The 14659-nt window shown below is 35.6% G+C and overlaps 1 long non-coding RNA gene across 1 annotated transcript; it reads left to right on the plus strand.

Annotated features, from left to right (window-relative positions):
- On the plus strand, positions 1-2021 carry LOC113350242. Its single transcript, XR_003360675.1, has 2 exons — positions 1-1028; positions 1123-2021. It is a non-coding gene; the product is annotated as an uncharacterized LOC113350242 (long non-coding RNA).
- Positions 2022-14659: the final 12638 nt, after the last annotated feature.

Here is a 14659-nt window from a genome sequence, read left to right on the forward strand (position 1 = left end):
TTAGCCGTGGGTTAGAGAGAACAAAGAAAGAAGAAGCTGTTGATAGTGAAATTGCAGTCGATTTCTTCCATCTCAAATCATCAATTCCACCCTCTGCTGATCTCTCTTCTATGAATTCCATGGCCGCCATCTCAGTGCATCTCTTTCTCAATTTTCAGATAAATAAATAAATGAGAAGAGAAATTCAGAAACTACGTGTGTTGGAGTAATTTTACCCAAAAATTGAATACGCACGTGAAATTTTACGTCCGTAGGTTTCATAACGGAGATATCGGACAAAATGAGTCTCACATTAATTTTCACTTTACAATTAAATTATTAAAAATAAATAACAATGTTGGAAATTGGAGGAACCGAAAAACCAAAAAAGTAGGCTCAAATCCACGTTTTTTTTCTTTCTGCTTTTACTCTTTCTCTTCGCCAAAAACTCCGTTAAAGAAAATGGTGGAGATGAGACATTAGATTTAAATTTTTTGATTTGTTAAGGAACAAAAAGTCACCACTACAATTTTTCTTGTTAATTTTCTACTTCGAGTTTTTTTCCTGTGATTCAGTACTAAATATTCATCATCTACAGATTTACCTCTTTTCAATTGAACTCATTTATATCACATCCCAATAGTAATTCCACAGCTACCACAACTGATACTAGTAGTCATCATTTGCAATTGATTTAAATCTTACATTTAGCCGATGATCATCGCCATCATGATGAAAAATCATCATCCGTCAACTGATTTTGTAGTAGTAGCAATGGCCAGCTTAATAATCATCCCCGTTATCTTACTATATTTCAATTCTCAACCCGAATTCTTCAAGACCATCTTAATAGAGAATATAATCTCTTTGGACGTGGAAAGGCTTTAGTTTTTTTATCAATCAAGATCCTTCACTGTTTCTGGTTTGCTATTAGTGTCGAAGAGAAAGAGGATGAAGTCGTTTTGGATGCCGTCCAATGTAATTCGGAGGAACAACAACCAATTAATGTTGTTGGCTTTGACTCCAAAAAATACTTCACTGCAGATAAGGTATTGTATGTTATGTCTTCAGAGAGATATGTCAAAAATGAATTTCTTTTGTATTTGTATCGATGTTTATATATATTTTTTTTATTGTATGCAGACATTTAGCTCAAAAGAAAATGTTACACAATGGTGTCGCGAGATTGGTAGTCAAAACAATATAATTGTTGTGATTAAAAAGAGATAACTGGATTTTTAATTTTTAGGTTTTGTCCAACACTAGGTTTTGGTCTAACATTTGTCCAACGTTAGGGCTTGGTACATGGACCAAACGTTGAGCTACGTTGACTGTTTATGACGTGACTTTAATAAATTTAATAAAATAAAAATACCAAATTACAATCATACCCCTGGAGGGAATCTAGAATCCAACGGCTTTCATATATTCATTACCCTATTTACTCCTTCTCCATTGTCTTCACAAACAGATAGTCTAAAAAAATAAAAAAATCTTCACGAACAGGTCTTCACAAACTGGCCGCAGAAAGAGTGATTTCTTTTTTGTTTTGTTGAATCCAATCATCTCTACATGGTAAGGAATGACTGATTAGGGATGACTGATTGTTAGTTAGGGTTGTGGTGCTTATTCAACTTGATATGTTCGTGAAGATAAATAAGACGAACCAGGGCGACAGAGATCGAAGAACAATTGAAGATTAATGAAGGCGAATCTAAGCTGTGGGTCATGCAGAAGATGATTTGGAGAAGTGGGTGTTTGATGATTTGTAATATATTCTCTTTCTCTTTGATTTTAATTTTTTTAATTGGTGTTTGTTATTTATGGGTGTTGAATTCGCTCAATTCTGGTGTGTATTTGATTTTGGGATCTGGGGTTTTAATTTTGATCATCAATCTCATTTTTAGGTAAGAAATTTATGGGTTTTATCTATTGTTTGAATTTGAGTTGAAATTGAAATATAAATTTGTAACTGGATTGATGATTTGTAATTGGGTATTGCAATTGATGAAATTATTATTCATGAGTGGTCCAAAATGTTAGTATTGTGAAGTTCATCAGTTGATATGTAGAAAAAATAGGAAGTTAGGGTTCTTCTGGATTAGGGAAAAAATGGGGGAAAATTATGGATTTTGTATCGAAAATTATGGATTTTTTGTCAAAAATCATCAGAATTGGGGAAATAGAGAATAATATATAAGGTGATGATAAATTATAAGGTTTGTCTGCATCGTCTTGATTGAGGATGAAGAACAGTTGACTCCACCGCCGACAGAGTAAAATGTTGTTGATCGGAGTTACGAACCAGAGATTTTGGTGGTGGGGAGGATGGAAAAGATCAGTTATGTAAATACTAGGAAAATTAAGGTTATTATAGTAATTTTGAGTAATACTTTCATTTAATTTTTTATTTTAATAATTTCTGAAAAAAAAGTTAATATCTGACCTAGTCAACTACGGTCAACTTTCAGTCCAGGTACCAAGCCCTAACGTTGGACAAATGTTAGACCAAAGCCTAGTGTTGGACAAAACCTGAATACCAAAATCAAATTATCCCGATTAAAAAAAGGGTGAATAAGAATGAGAATCATGGTGGCAAGGGTTCCGCCATTGTATTTGGATGCGAGAGAGGTGGGAAATACAGAAAACGCAACTATACAGTGAGCCTTCAAAATGTAGGAAAGGAACTGCCACAAAAAAATGTGGATGTCCTTCTAAGTTGCGGTCTGATTTGTGTAGATGCTTCAAAATGGAATTTGATTGTCGAAGTTGGACACCATAACCATCTTCATGCAGATACACTTTTGGGGCATTCATTCGCCAGTAGACTCTCAGAGAAAGATGAAAAAATTGTTATAAAGTTCCACGAACACGGTATGCCACCTAGACAGATTCTCATTTCTTTAAGGGAAAATTTTAAAAAGAATGCTTCAATTTTGAAGACCATTGATAACTCCATATAAAAACATAGGGTATCTGAAAGAGCGGGTAGAACAAGGATGCAACTAGTTCGTAAGTATATGGGTGATTCCCATTATGTAATATGGAATAGACAAAATTCTGATACCTGTGAGGTGACTGATATCTTTTGGGCACATCCAGAATCTATATTATGAGCTCAATGCTTTCCTTCGCTGGTGATTATTGATTGTACATACAAGACAAATAGATGGAAAATGCATTTGTTTCATGCGAGTAGGTATGATATCCATCGGCACGACATTCTCCATTGCTTTTGCTTTATGAGCGTCGAGCTAACAGAAAACTATGTATGGGCCTTGCAACATCTGAGATCACTTTACTCTCCAATGAACCTATCTTTTGTTATTGTCACCTACAATGAACAAGCCTTGATTAATGGTATTAGTAAGGTTTTCCCTTATGAAAGAAGATTAATATGTACATGGCATACTCAAAAGAATGTATATTCTCATTTTCGGGAATCAACTAGAAAAGAAAAAATAACAAAAGAACTTAAAGAGAAAGAGAAAACAGTGGAGACGGTACAATTCTTAACAAAGATAAGGGAAAAGTTAATAAAGAAGATGGAGAAGAAGAATATGATCCTCTAAAGGATTTATAACATGATTGGAGGAGCGTTGTTAGGATGGAAACAATATCTCTATTCAACATGGGGTTGGATGATACATGTGTATCTTCCTCTCCCCGGGAACTAGTAATCCTCAAGACAAATTGAGGATATAATTGTAATTTAGGAGGGATTACTGATTTAAGGCAGTATTCCTATAGAAGGAAAATAAATCCCTAGGAGGTTTGAGAAACCAAACCAAAGTAAGGAAGTATACTTAGATAAGGAAATACTTCCTAGACAAGGCAGTATTCCTAGAAAAGGAAATAGATTCCTAGATAAGGAACTATTCCTAGAAGTTTGAGAAACCAAACCAAAAGCTATAAATAGATATGTTTAGCTCATTGCTAAGACACATCTAGAGAGTGTGGTTTGACACCTAGAAAATGAGGTTTACACGCATACCTAGAAAGACGTTTGTGAGGCAATTAACTATTGTAAAAGCAAGCTTAGCAAATAGTTTAAGATTATTTACCTAGAGAGATTATGAGCGTAACAAAGAGAAAATTGTAATAGTTTTCTTGTTCATAATCTAGAGAAGATATTTTTCTTCGAATCACATTCTTACGTGTGTTCTGTTTTATAGTTTTCATCTATTATTATTCTGCCAAGTTGGTATCAGAGCAAGGTTCGTTTCTTTTAGGGAAGATTCTTGTGGTTTATGGTATTCACTAGATCTCTCTACAAACAACTTGGTGAGTTACTCGAGAAGAAAGAAGACGTTAAAAGAACAAGGGGACCAAGGATGACTAAGTCAGACAATGATCCTAAGCATAGCGAACCACAAACTACGGAAGAAAAGGTGGCAACGCTACAAACAAACATGAAATTGATTCAAACTACCCTTAAAGAATTGACTGGATGTATTCGTTTTCATACACCCAAGTCGAAGAAGAAGAAAAATCTTACATCTTCACCTAGGGTTTCAGAAGATGAGGAGGAAGAATAAGAAGAAGATGAAGATGAGGACGAAGAAGAAAAAGATGGTGAGTTTCTTAAACGTTCTACTTCAACTAAACTTCATGGTAAGAATCCGAAAATTGATTTTCGTGTTAATATTCCACTTTACGATGGGAGTGTCGATGTAGAAAACTTAGATGATTGGATCGAATGACTAGAAACGTATTTTTCTTTGTTTGAATACAGTTCAAAGGAAAAGATTGCTTTTGCACCATTGAAGCAACAAAAGCATGCTCTAACCCGGTGGAAATCTTATCAAAGACAAAACCTAGGTAAGGGAGTATTGTCGTGGAAAAGATTCAAGGCAGTTGTAAGGAAACAGTTTTATCCGGTTGGCTACCTAGAGGAGAGATGGTTCAAGTGGTACAACTTGAAGCAGTCATACAACCAAACCGTGCAAGAATATACTTCGGAATTTCAGAATCAAGTTATGGTTTTGGATTTAGACTTGGAAGATCATGTTATCTATATGAAGTATATTTCCGGGTTCCATGAGTATATACGGAAGGAGTTGAAGATGTTTTAGGTGGATACTATCTCCGAAGCAAGCATAAAAACTAATGACATCGAAGGAATGCATAGAAAATCTGATATTGAGGGTAACACTAATGGGAAGTCTGGAGGTTTCGTCGCTAAAGGAAATGAAAGGAGAAAAGAGGATAGGAAGTCTAAAGACAAAGAAGGTTTGATTTGCACTCATTGCAAACAAACATGACATGTTATCGACAAGTGTTGGATGAAGTATCCTAATCTAAAACCAAAAGGGTTGTAGAAGAGAGAAGTCATGATGGAAACACTAGTCGCACAATCTCCAATAGAAGTCCAAGGACTAACACAAACCAACTCAAAGCTCTCTCTTATGGTAGGAGAAAAAGAAGGACCTTTAAAATATGACCTTAGGGAACGACTTTTCACAGTTAAGATGTAGGTTAAGACAACACTTATAGATGTTTTTATTGACCCGGGAAGTCAGAAGAATTTACTTTCACATTCTTTGGTACATAAGTGGGGTTTGAATACTTTCAAACATCCGAAACCCTATCCTTTAGGATGGATTCAAAAGGAAGGTGGGCTACAGGTTGCAGAGTAGTGTACTTAAAGTTTTATTTTGATGAGTCATACATTGATGAGGTTACATGCGATGTGGTTCCATTAGATATTTGTCAGGTAGTAATTGGTAGTCCTTACTTGTGGGATCGAGATGCGGTTTTATATAGGAGAGACCAGAAGTATACCTTTACCAAAGATGTGAAAGCTTTTGTAATACGAGCTATACACTCTCCTCTTGAGGGAGCGGAGCGAGATTGATTACAACCACTCAGGTTAAACGGCTGGTGATTGTTATTTCTAGTACAAAGCTCATTCTCCTTGTGATATGTTCTCTTGACGAGAAGTCGAGTAGAGTTTGTTTGGAAACCATTACGACCTAGAAAGGTTAAATATGTCTGAACCACCATTACTTGATAATGATGGAGATGACAAGATGATCTTTCCACATGTGGAAGACTTGTGGTTTTATAGAGAAGAACCACTCGAAGAGGAACGCATTACGGAACGAAGAGTGACTAAGACAAGACAAGAAGATAAGGACGCTTTTCTAATTGGAAGTCAAAGTCAACTTCCCTGCAAGGAGAGATGTTTCAGTAGGGTGAAAGGAACTCTCGGGTTCCATAACCACCAAATATAACTTTCACAGGAGTTCAAGTTATTTAGGGCGGCGCATGATACATGTGTATCTTCCTCTCCCCTGAAACAAGTAATCCTCAAGACGCATTGAGGCTATAATTGTAATATAGGAGGGATTACTGATTTAAGGAAGTATTCTTATAGAAGGAAAATAGATTCCTAGGAGGTTTGGGAAACCAAACCAAAGTAATAAAGTATACCTTCATAAGGAAATACTTCTTAGACAAGGCAATATTCCTAGAAAGAGAATTATACCTAGAAAAGGAATTATTCCTAGATAAGGAATTATTCTTAGAAAAAGAAATAGATTTCTAGATAAGGAATTATTCTTGTTAGAGCATTGCTCGGTCGAACTCGCATGCGTTGCTATCTCAAGTATGTTTGTCAATGTTAGTGATCAAAACTATAAGTCTTGATTTCTAGTCTATTATAGCTAAGTCTCGGATTAGGATAGAAAGTGTAGTTGAACTCAAGGACTTCATGGAGATTCATCATACAAGTAGAAGAACTACTCAAGGAACCGGTGGAACTTCTCGATAAAAATGTATGTGAAGACTTGAATTTATCTGTCACTCAAAAGTCTATCTACTCTATCTCCTACTCTTTGAGACAAGAAGTCGTATGCTATATATACAGACTTTGATTATACACAATTGGTATTTCGAGCGAGTATACCTCGCCTATCTATATCTCGAAATACGAGTTGGTAAGCCTTTCGCTTTAACCAATTTTATCTTTACCATGTGACGAAAGTCATGATATGTTTCAATCATCTTGAAAATTGCTTTGACGAGAAATGGTGTAGCAACTGTATAACGTCCTCTAAGAATGTTTCAATGATTGAAATGAGAGTTTAGATTACATAACCAATGATGGACATAAGCGTTGTTGTGGAAATACATTTATGTATAAGTCAGAACCAAAGTTTGCGAACTTTGTTGATCAAGAGAACCGGAAGAATGGCGTGAGCCAAGTCCGCCAACTGTCGAAGTTCTCAAACCCGAGAATTTCTGCTGGAGTTGACAAAATATTTGCGTGAAACTAAGTCCGCGAACCCAATCCACGAACCAGCGAAGTTCTCATACCCGAGAATTTATGCTGGAGTTTGTAAACTCTGCCCAGTAAGTTAAGTCCGCGAACCTAGTCTGCGAACTTGAGAAGGTTATATATCTGAAGTAAGGGTGCACACGGTACGGTTCGTCTCGGTTCTTGCTGATGCCGAGTACCTATACCTCCCTAGCCTCGGTTCCAAAATTTTGGACCGGTACATGTACCTTGTACCTCGGTTCCGGTACCATTCGGTACACATACGGTACCAGATACGGTTCCGGTACCAATCGGTACTTTTTGTCAGAATTCCAGACATATTTTCCTGTCATTTTTCCAGACAAATTAAGTACCCGTTTTATCTGTTTTTCAATATATTAACCAATATCTCAATCAAAGAACAAAGTAACAACTAACAAGTAGCAATAATACTAGCAAACCAAAGTTCCAAACAACCAAAGTCTTGAAAATCTGAAGAAAAAAGAACAAGTAGCAGTAGTACACAAACACACACACTGACCAACACAAACAATACTACAATAGGCTTAATTATTAAGTTTTAATGTCTTAATCAACACAAACAATGCACTGATGCAATGACTGGACAGTGGTGGCAATGACAAATACAAAGTCTTGAATCTTGAACTTCTATTCCATGGCAGCAACACTTGTGGTGGCATTATTGTTGATAGGACCAAGTAACGCTGCAAAAACAAGTAATAGCAGTTATTAACTATTATTCTATGTCTAATACTTCCAAACACAAGTAATAATGTAATATGTATATCATTATATGTTAGTATGTTACCTTCTTTAAGTTCAGCATTGTTATCTGGCATGTACTCAGATATAAGATCAAGCTGTATTGGCTTCCTTAGCCAGCTTTCTAAGTTTCAAATGACTACATACATTTGAAGATTCAATTGACTACATGAATCAGAAATTAAACATGTATTCTAAGCATGTTCTCTGCATATCCAATGGCAGCATAAAGAAATTAAAGATACAAATACAATCCAATCATTGTATTCATGAATCAGAAATTAGCTTCCATTTTAGCTTCTTTCTGCAAAAACTCCATCAACATGCATATAGCAGACTGCAGACCCTAACTAACTCCTAGACTAGACACAAGAACTCCATCAACATGAAACATAAATAAACTCCATCATTTCTAGTATCTTTCAAACATAAATATCTCCATAAATTTGATCATTAGAAACCCATCTAAAATTTACAGTCCAATAAATAAACAGAGGGAGAAAGAAATGATTAACCTTTGGTTGAGAATTTGAGATTAAGGGTGCAGAGAGATAGCAGAAAATTCCAAAACCCTAGAATAGGTCATAAAAATCATTGTTATAAACTTATAATCAAACTAATGAAGCTCAAATTAAATGATACAGATCTAGATTGCATATTACTAATCAAATGATTAAGGAATCAGAAGATTCAGAACAAATAGATCAAGATTTCGGGTACCCAATTCACTCCTCAATCTAAATTTAACTGAACACACACACACAAAAGGAAGATAATAATCAAAATCAAAATACTTTTTTTTTAAAAAAACATCACAGATTCACAATCATAATCAAAGGAATTAGTTACCTATTGTAGACTTCTTGTTAACTTATTGAATGAATCAAACAAACAATGATGGATTTGGTAGTGTGGTCTTATGAACACAGTGATGAAGGACGAGACTCAAGAGAGTGGCGAAGAAGAAGAAGGGAAAAAAATGACACACTTCTGTTTCTAACCCTAAGTCCCTAACCTCATTTCTATATATGCTAGAAATCTACCACCGTTAGATTAAATATAAATCTAACATTCACAATTAATCGGTACAGTCGGTACGGTTCGGCATAGGATATGGGTAGGGCCGAGTACCTGTACCTCCCTAGTCCCGGTTCCTATTTTTTAGACCGGTACTTGTACCCCCTTCCTCGGTTCGGTACAAAAACAGGTACGGTTCCACCAGTTCCGGGGCGGTCCGGCTCGGTTCCTGTGCACCCTTAAAGATTCTGAAAATGATTTCTGAACTTAAACTTAAAAAGGCTAAGGAATGCAGTTTGCAAACCGTGGATATAAAAGTTCATGAACTGATTCAAGTGAATCAAATCATCTTTGCTTCAATTGTGTCTTGTGTAGTACATGATATTTACTTCCAATTGAACAACTCTCTAACTAGTTCATTTGAATCATTTGAACTAGTTATGGTGAAGAAGAACATGGTTGATATGAAATGCTCATATGGCTAAACATTTGGTTAACTATTGTTGAACCAACAGTGCATACGTTTGGGTACGATTAACAAATCCAGAATCGTGCATTGTCAAGTGTGTGTAACAAGCTATGTTTTCGATCTAACGATTGAGAAATATTAGCTTGAATCTAAATCAAATTTTCATCTAACGGTGGATATTGATTACGTTGTTACCAAGGTAACTTAATTGCAAACCCTGATTTTACATACTATATAAGGGAAACTCTAGTATCTGTGCAAAACTAATCCCCACACCTCACTTGTGATACTAGTTTGCATACTAGAGTCGGTTCTCCTTTAACCTTTGGTTTTCTTCTTCTAAAACCAGGTTAACGACTTAAAGACTTCATTGGGATTGTGAAGCCAGAGCGATACTACTTTTAGCGTAGTTGTATGATCTGATCTTGCATCTTCTATTGTACGAGTACAATAAGATTGATTAGCTTGAGATTGATATCTTCGGTAGGAAAGATATAAAAAGTAATCACAAACATCTTCGTCTCATTGTTTGTGATTTCGCAAGATCTTGTTTTGCTACCATACGATTAAGATTGTTGTGAGATGATTGATAACTCTAGGCTGTTCTGCGGGAATATAAGCCGGATTATCGATTGGTTCCTGTTCACCTTGATTATTATCAAAAGACGAAAAAAAAACCTTTTAGGGTTTATCTGTGGGAGACAGATTGATCCTTTGATAGACTTGTCTGTGTGAGACAGATTTGTTTATTGTCAAGTCTTCGATTTTGGGTCGTAGCAACTCTTAGTTGTGGGTGAGATCAGCTAAGGGAATAAAGTGCGCAGTATCCTGCTGAGATCAGAGGCGTAGGGAGTACAACTGTACCTTGGATCAGTGGGAGAATGATTGGGGTTCAACTACAGTCCAGTCCAAAGTTAGCTTGGAGTAGCCTAGTGTCTGTAGCGGCTTAATACAGTGTGTGTTTAATCTGGACTAGGTCCCGGGGTTTTTCTGCATTTGCGGTTTCTTCGTTAACAAAATTTCTGGTGTCTGTGTTATTTTTATTTCCGCATTATATTTGTTTATATAATTGAAATAATACAGGTTGTGCGTTTGAATCAATCAATTGGAAGTCCGACCTTCGGTTGTTGATTGATATTGATTGATCCTTGGATATTGGTCTTTGGTACCATACAAGTTATTCCTTGTATTTGATTAGAACTCGCAGTTCTTGCTTGAGTAAATCAAATCAAGAAGAGAGATATAAACTCGTTTACATACTTTTAATTGATTGAGTCTTGTTGATTCTCTTAAAAGTATATTCGAGTTTGTCCATACAGATTGCTAAGCGAAATATTGGGTGGTGTTGTTAGACCCCCGCTTTTTCAATTGGTATCAGAGCAGGCAAACACCTCAAACCTTATAAGTTTGTGTTTGCTCGATCCTCAAAAATCTATTACTATGGGAAATCTTTTTGGGAGGCTTGATCGTGGCATCTGTAACGCACACCAGAGTTCCTTAAAGGTAGTTCAGAAATTATCACACTTCATTCCTATGGGTGCACATGATAATCCTATACCATCTAGCATGTATGAAAATCTAGATGTGAAGAAACGATCTAAGGAAAAGAATAAAAAGAATTGTCGAAGAAAATATGGTCAACGCTCAAGGGTATGGACTCTCACAAGAATTACTCTTAATCTCTTTGAGGAATACTACCATAAAGGTTTCATTGAAAATGAGCTATTCAGAGCGTTTGAAAGTGTTTTGCAATTCTTAGAAAAGCTTAATTCCATAGAGAATTTGAATTGTTCTGACAAGAGTTTTGTGCCTGTCAAATCATTTTCTAATGATGCACAAACTGTTCTCAACACCGATTCATGAAGCCGATAAAAAGAATTCGTATGAATTGGGCATATGAGCCATTTGTCAGAAAAAGTCATCTTTTTGTCATAAGAAAAAGAACCCACATGACTCTAAGTATTATTATGATTATGCTCCCAACTCTGGGTACAAATATCAACCAGAAAAATTGCATGGGAAATTCTATGCAGTTTCCAACACCTGATTTCAGGATTGACTCTACCCCATTTGTATATAACTTGAAATGGGGAAAATAACAGGTTGCTTTTTGCTTTAATCTCTCTTTTCTTATGTTTTTATGATAAGATCTTTTCAGTAGGTACTTTTTCTCTTGTTGTTTGTACTTTTAAAATCCTACTCCTCAAATGGGTCACGGTTCGTGCACGGGTCAAAGCCCATGTAGGGTATATAAAAGAAGTTCGCGCACGTCTTCATCATCTTAACAGTCCGCGTACGTGAACCTCTAGGTTTTTATTGCTTTCCTCCATTAAAGCTTCTTTGGAGAAATTAAAAGGAAGGGTATTCAAGGCTGGTAGGTTGGGAAACCTACAATAATATACTGCAAGTGCACAACGTCTAACTAGTAGACAATGACAAGTACATGTCGTTCCCACGAGGAGTGTGAAAGACTCTACCAACTAATACCAAAAATTAAGTAATCAACAAGATAATGTTTTAAGGATTTTTAGAAATTCGGAACAAAATGAAATGATAAGTAATTCATAGATGAACAAAATGAGTGTGCGTTATTAGGGTTTTCGATTTCCACCAGTTAATTATGAAAATTCTACTATTCGTTAAAAATAAATTCCATTCATTTTCAAATATTATTTCTCCGCTATAGTTTTCTTCGCTTCATGGATGGCGATTCTAAAGCATTACCTATCAATCCTAAAGCATATCACGTCAAGGGATTTAACCAAAGCACGCCATATAAAAGCATAAATAATCAATGAAATCACATGAACAATAAAATACCAAGCTAAATGAAGAAAAACTACTAGTCATTCAAATCATTATTGGGCATATAAATATAGAGTTTACACAATTTGTTGGTTTCTACCTAAACCCTAACATAACACTAGCTAGAAATGGCTTTCTCAAAAGCCATAAACATATAAAAATTGAACTCTAGATAATGAAAAATGAAGAATCGAAAACAAAACTTCAAAACCCTTCCTTTGTTGCGGCACTGTGGCCGGGTTCCCCCTTTTGATTTCAATTCCTTTCTTGCGTTTGTGCCTCCCCTATGAAACAATTTTATGCTGCTGATATATATGGAGATACGAGGCCAGCTATATTTTGTCAATTTTTTCATTGTGGTTGCTGATATATGGAAATACCAGGCCAACCTCATTTCATCATTGTGGTTGCTGATATATGGAAATACCAGGCCAACCCCATTTCATAATTGTGGTTGCTGATACATGGAAATACCAGGCCAACCCGGCTGCTGATACATGGAAATACCAGGCCAACATAATAAGTTTTGCTGATATATAGAAATACCAGGCTAGCATAATTGATCATTGTGGTTTCTGATACATGGAAATACCAGGCCAACCACATTTCATAATTGTGGTTGTTGATATATGGAAGTACCAGGCCAACCACATTTTTCCATTTTCATCGCAAACACCATTAAGTCTCACATTTTCCTGTTTATTCGCTGGAATATCGAATTCACTTGCACTTTCTACAAAAGCACTAAAATAGTATTAGTAACTAAAACATTATATCATAGCTAATATAAATATGAGTATAAAATGTAGCATATACATGCTTATCAACACCCCCACACTTATATTTTGCTAGTCCTCGAGAAAAACAGAGATATTATGCAATTGATTTTTATTTATTTTTATTCTAAGAAAAGTGAAAACCTGCAAAAATATGGATAATTACCCACTCCCCCACACTTAAACATTACATTTTCCTCAATGTAATTGAGTCATCCAACGTAGAAATTAAGATGGGAAATGAAAAAATAAACAATAAAAATAAGAGATAGAGTAGAGGGAACAAATCTGATGGGTTGACTCCCATGAAACGAAATGTATTTGTTTCCCTACTTTCCAATAGCATGTAGTATCAAACAAGGTGAGGTTAGTACCCCAAAGTAGACATCCAATCATATATATATATATTCTAAAAAGTTGAGGATCATTCCAACTAATCCGGTCAGCTGAAGATATGTCCCTGTGAACACTAAAAACCTCCAAAACGGTATGTAAATTCATTCTCAATCGAAAACTGTAAGTGATATTCAAATAATGCATAGATGGGATAAGTAAATCATTCCCATACTCACAAATTCAGATTGTTTGACAGTTTTTATTGGCGGAACACGCTCTAAATCAGGTTCTACATCAGCTGAAATAATTTCCGCGGAACAAGAGTTCAATGGAGCAATAATATCACGACTCATAGACCCATTATCATCTAAAATGGTTTCATTATTAATATCATCAAGACGAAAAAATTCAAAACTTAATGGCCTAAGGGTCAAGGTCGGATCTTTCTCGACTGATGGAACTAGTCGAGACTCGGACAAAACTAGAGGTTCTAATTTGGGGTTCCATTTATTAGTGTCTAGCAACGGTGCAGAGTCTAACAAGGCATTGACTTCACCAATAACATTATCATCATCAAAACCAAACCCAAAATGAGCTAAGAAAACCTCTAATGGATCTTCCAAGTGGCTCTTGCAAAAGCTTGTCGAGTACATACTTTCTTTTCACCCGCAGCACTTCAGACTAAGGTACCTAAAAAGAAATCAAGCAAACTGCATAAAAAGACTAAAATAAATTTAAAAGAAAAATAAAAACAAATTATGTACAAAACTAAAAATAAACTATATACAATGATATCAACAAAAGAGTATTTTGCAACCACTCCCCGGCAGCGGCGCCAAAAACTTGGTAGGTTGGGAAACCTACAATAATATACTGCAAGTGCACAACGTCTAACTAGTAGACAATGGCAAGTACAGGTCGTTCCCATAAGGAGTGTGAAATACTCTACCAACTAATACCAAAAATTAAGTAATCAACAAGATAATGTTTTAAGGATTTTTAGAAATTCCGAACAAAATGAAATGATAAATAATTTAAAGATAAACAAAATGAGTGTGGGTTATTAGGGTTTTCGGTTTCCACCAATTAATTATGCAAATTCTACTATTCGTTAAAAATAAATTCCATGCATTTTCAAATATTGTTTCTCCGCTATAGTTTTCTCCGCTTCATGGATAGCGATTCTAAAGCATTACCTATCAATCCTAAAGCATATCACGTCAAGGGATTTAA

This window comes from Papaver somniferum, chromosome 2 (assembly GCF_003573695.1).
Source record: "Papaver somniferum cultivar HN1 chromosome 2, ASM357369v1, whole genome shotgun sequence".
In the NCBI taxonomy this organism is placed as follows: domain Eukaryota; kingdom Viridiplantae; phylum Streptophyta; class Magnoliopsida; order Ranunculales; family Papaveraceae; genus Papaver; species Papaver somniferum.